Below are 6,000 nucleotides of genomic sequence, written 5' to 3' on the forward strand. Positions count from 1 at the left end.
ATCTCTTATAACTCTCATGAAAAATCAAGATACATGTATAGGGCCACTAATGCACAGACTTGCGATGGAGAATTCTATACGATGTGTGTGGTAGTTAAAGTTTGGGTTAAAAAAAATATAGTTCAAGATCTGGTTCACTCCGATTCCTTCAGATAAAAACTATTCATACTAAGTAAGGATAAATCACCTTACCTATTGCATAGTATGAGCATTCTGAAATTTATATTTATTTTTAAATTTTTGAAAAACATTTGAGTTTTATGGGGATTGTTGGAGGAAATCCAAAAGAAAAAACTCAAAATTTTTCTAACATTTTTCTCCAAATATTTTAATCTTATTTTTTAATTTTATTATTTAAATATTTTAATTTTTTATTAACATGATTTTAATTTCTGATCGTTGGGCTCCTAATTACAGACCTTAATGAGTCAATAAAAGCCCCAACGGTCATGTGCATTTAATCCATTTTATTTTCTAACCGTTAAATTCTTTTTAGAGTCTTAATAGGTCAATAAAAGTCCAAACAATCACAAATGATAATAAACGATCACATTGAATGACTATAGAAAGATCATCTTGGGATATGATTTGAGATATCCCATCTAATTCTCTCCCTCTCTTCCTTCTAGCTTTTTCTCTTCAAACCTTTGTCTTTATATTTATTTTCTGGATGCTGAAAGATCTTCATAAACCTCCTCCATGATCGTGCTCATAGGTGGAGGATCTCGGTCGTATCTTGAGGTGATTTTTTCAAATTTTTCTACATGAAGAATAGGAATATGCCTTAGGATAATATCCAACATACTTTCAGATTTGGTCTTTGTTTATTTCTAAATTTTCTATTCGAACAATTCTATTTTAGCATCCAATAAGCTATATCTAGCAGCTTCACCCATCCAAACCATAAGATAGAAGATGGAGTTAAACTCTCATCCTCATAGCCTATATGGGACTATCTTCCTATCGATTCATATCCACCCATCCTACCTCGAAAAGTCAATGAATCAACTAAAACATAAAAAAAAAATGTACAAAAATAGTGCTCCTCACAAGAGTTATATACCAAATTAACAAGATATATAGATGTATAATTTATAGATTTTACAACAAAGCTTCGAATGATTAGGTGATTCTTCAAACATTCCTTTTAAGAGGACAAAATTCGAAGTTAAAAAAAAATATTAAAGAAATTTATTTTCTTCAAAAGAGTAGATTCAGAATTAAGGTAAGAAATATAAAAACAGGGGCTTCTATTGGTAAAATTTATGAAAAATATCGACTGATCTATAGATGCGGATGAATTGTAGTGATTTGTTCCAATTTGGGATATAAACAAAAACAAGGATAACCTTTCTAAAAAAGAGCTTTTTTTTTTTTTAAAGGAGGATCTATGTAAGAATAAAAAATCTGTTTTAACATGAAATTGATATCTTTGTATCTTTTCTTTCTATATATTTTTGACTCATATTTATGATATGATAAAATATGATAAAAGCTATACCAAGAATTAGTTCATGTAGGAATGGACGTATCGATTCATAAAAGAATGGATGTAGAATACTAAAAGGAGTTGTTCATGTTTCAGTAAATTTCAAAAATATCATTGTAACTGTTATAGATGTGCAAGATCCGATGGTTTCTTGGGCTTCTATGGGTTCTTTTGCATTCAAAGGCATAAGAAGAGGTACACCCTCAAGCCGCAATAGTAAATGTTATTCATACAATAGTCGATTAGGATATGCAATGGATGGAAATTATGAAAAAAGGCCCTTGTATGCAAAGAGATGCATCATTACGAGTCATTCATAATATGTTGTATATTATTAAGTTTAGTATATGATGCAACACCTATGCCACATTAAGAGTGTCAACCTCCTAAAAAAAGACGTATGTAAAAATAAGAAATAAACAGATTTCAAAAGAAATAAATGATTCAATAATAAGATTTTTCCTTATACTCAAGGTATTATAGATATTTTAAATAATTTTTTCAAGAATGTGGATACTCAACCAAATATTTTATATAAGTTATTCTAGAATAAATCATTTTTTCATGATCAACAAAATATGACAAAATTATTTTTCTAAATACTATATTTTTGAGAATTAATTTTCTAGAAATAATATTTCACGAAAGAAAAATTCTTTCCACTAACCAAATAAATTTAAAATCTAATGGAAGCTACCTTGGGGCTCCAATTATATCTATAGAAAAGAAAGTCTTTATGCATCATATGCGGTGTAATAAAATTGACGTGGAGCACACCACCCAATCACATTAGAATATGTAGCTATTACTTTTCAATACGTATTTATTGCCTACAGTTTCATTTTTTCGTTTGAAATTTTGAATGATAAAAATATCTCTCCTATTTTGCAAAAATTATGATATCCTATGACGATATTATGATATCCTGCAGTCAAACTATGACTTTCTACACATAGGATATTGTAATTTTTTTTTAGAAGTCATAAAAAGAGAAAGATATTTTCGTCATTAAAAATTTATAAAATTTTTAAATGATAAAATTGTCCCTTTTTTATGACATCCTGTGACCAAATTATGAGTAGAAAGTCAAAATGTTATAACATAGCCATATGATGTCATAATTTTTTCAACAGAGAAGGAATATTTTCATCATTCAAAATTTCAAACAAAAAGGTAAAACTACAGATATTAAATGCACATTGAAAAGTAATGGCTACATAACCTAATCAGATGGGGTAGTGCAGTTTTTCTACATCTGATATGGTGTAAGAAGAATTACTCATCTATAGAAAGGTTCTCAAGCTACAACAAAAGCCTAGGGATGAGGGATGGCTTTGGTTGGGCAAATGGGCTGCATGCTCCTGGCTATTAGTTTTATCCTCTCTTTATCATTTCTACAGCTGAAGCTACTGCTGCATTTTTAATACAAATTATCTTCTTCTATCTTCATCATTATGGTGCTTCCTATATTATTAGGGTTTATATTTCAGCTTTTTTGTGCTCTAGATTATGGTTTGGTGTTCTATCTCACAGCCACATCATGGTCTTTTTTTGCTTAGGGCAGCATCAACACATCATTTCAGCAAGACATTCAGTGGACTTGGCTTCAATTCTTACTTTTTTCATTAATGGTAATGTGACTTCTTGTGTTTGATGCCATTCCCTATCAAAGCATCTCAGTGTTGTGTTTTCATTTTTCTATATTATGTCTGCGTAGGATAGGGCAACAGTTCAATCATGTTCCACTGCTGTTGTCTGGCTACTCTATTATTTTTCTTTTCATATAACTTACTTTCTATCTAGACTTTGTCTCCTTTATTTAACACCCCAACCCCCCCACCCCCACCAAAAAAAAAAAAGAAAAGAAAAAGGCTACAATGAAACTTTGGAGGAAAAGCAAATAAATTGCATAAAAAAATTAAAAAGAAATATATTAAAATCTTTTAGAAATTGGTTTCAGAAAATAATTCTCAATTAGTAATATAATTGATTGGATGGCATTTCGTAGCGAACCGTACTTGAATCAAAGAGAACATCCTTTGATTTTAAAATCTCATAATATAAATTAAAAATGGTTTGATAAGTTAATAAATAACTGTCACCGTTAATTTTCTGGCACCACATGGCTGAAGAACTTTTATGAGCACAAAACCAGAATTCCTTAGCATTGCTTGAGTCTAACAATAGAAGTAAAAGAGACATAGAATGCTATCTTTATTAAAAGAAACATGCTTCAGGACTGTTATTAGATGCATATGAAAAGTTCATCCAATTTATGATCATTGATTTGGCAACTTCGCAACCAACGAACTTCTATATTTGGCAACAAATCCCATGAGTAATATCAACACTCTCCTGCTATATGGCAAAGGAATAATGTGCACAGAACAGCATTACTTTTGACAAAATGGGAGGTAACTTTGCATCATATACAAAGTTAGAGGGAATAATATAACATATTTAATTCCTTGTTTAATAATAATTTGCGGATGACTTGTATTAGCTTTTTGGTAGCATGAATCATTGACCTTAATCTTGAAAATGAAAATGACAGCATTTGCATCTACTTTGAGGATGATAAGACTAAATGATGTTATTCATCAAATAAAATCAGGCTCAATCTTGACAAAGGATTTCATGAGCCCTCTTTAAGAGATCCCGATAAATGTTTATTAATTGCAAAGAAAACTATAGTCTAGTAATTGCACACGTTAGAGATTCTTCCATCATCTCCATGGAAAAATCGATAAAACTCTACCACTATTTTCCTAAGGATTTCTTGTGGCTCAACAAGAGATACAATTGCTTTTTACCCTTCTACTTGTTTTGTCATGGTCCTCTCTCTACCAAAATCAAATCCTTTATTTATTTATTTTTTTGTTTGATGAAAATGGGAGGGGGACCCACCCCTTATTATTATAATGACACTATTTATAAGAAGTATAGAGTAGAATAGTTACAGTAATGATAAAAGAAGGTGATAGTTGGCAGACAGCCACTTTAGAGAAGAAAATTACCATCCAGTCATTCAAATAAGCGTGAAAAGCAGAGTAGTTTGATAAGAAAAACACAAGGGGGAGAAACGAATACAGAACTTTCAAACTCCAACGATTAGTTTAAGCAATGATAGTGCTTCTGTTAAACCAACCTTATTCTTACAAAGGCAAGCAAATACCCATTCTTCCAGCATTAAGATCAATAGGTTGAACGTTGCATGATAGAAGAAGGCTTCAAAATAGAAGAGGCATCGGTTTCCTTCTTTCCATAATATCTAGTTTGTCCTCTCTTCTAATAATTACGAGTAGAGCTTCTAATAAATTTTTTTTTGCATCAAATTTGAGCGCGTCCTCTCTTCAATTAGTAGCTTGATCTCGAGATGTTGGTAATCCCACCCTCAGATGGTAGTGTCCCCACTAATAACAAATAGAATTTTCAAACAGGAATCACTGCCATATCATCAATGGATGTCGTTCTTGTGATCCATTAATTGCATAACAGCAATTTTATGGTTTGATGTTCTTCTTACGAATATATATATATCTCATGACGAAAAACTCTTATTGGGGCTTTCATTGTGGCTGGGATCTTAGCCAAGATTTCCATTTGCACTGGTATCACTCACCAAGAGGGCCCCAATCTCACGTCCAGAATCTTGCACAGTATAGATAGTTGTCTCCAATTCTAATGGATTAGGAAGTCCGAATAAACTAAAAAAATAGCTTTCATGGGAATCAATATTGGTCATCCAAGTATGCCCACTAACAATTGTTATATTGGACTTGTTGAGCTTCATTTAATGGTGCTTGCACCGAAGCATCTGCTATTCCTGAGATAAGAGATGTCTAGGAAAGGGACTTGGTTAAAGGGAGACTATGCCCATCGGTTAGAGCGGGCCTATTGTCAGATTTATTTCTTCTAGGGGATGTAATTGTGAGCTAATACTCAAGCTTAAGTCCCAGAGTTTCACTTAATGATTTGTATTATCCTTTCTTTCACTAGCTTTTTATGGAATGTAATTATTTTAATTTATTTTCATTATTTTAACTTCATTTACAATCATAAGCTTCAAATGATGTTTCATGTTTCAAGTACTAATCATATTTTGGTGTTTGAGTATGCCGTACCTCAAAGCAAAATGAGGAAAGGATTTCATTGTTTAGGTCCAGAGATTAGAGAATCAAATCATATTAATTAGCTTAGATCATGTTGTAAGAATTTATCACATATTTCCCAGATGCCATTTTGTATGTATACCTTCTTAAATTTATTCTGTACAAGTGTACCCTTGCAAGATATATTTCTGATAGAGTTTTACCCTTCTATTTGATTTACCAAAACATTATGACCATGATCGATTCAACTAAGCTTGCATAAATGATCCCAAAATATAATAAACGTCAATTTTGAAATTGGATGCAATGGTAATCTCGTGGGCAAGATTATGTTAACCCAACATCATGGCACAAATGTTTACAACAAAGATGTAGCTTGAAAAAAAAGAAAAGAGGACA

This window comes from Elaeis guineensis, chromosome 11 (genome assembly GCF_000442705.2).
Source record: "Elaeis guineensis isolate ETL-2024a chromosome 11, EG11, whole genome shotgun sequence".
Lineage (NCBI taxonomy): Eukaryota > Viridiplantae > Streptophyta > Magnoliopsida > Arecales > Arecaceae > Elaeis > Elaeis guineensis.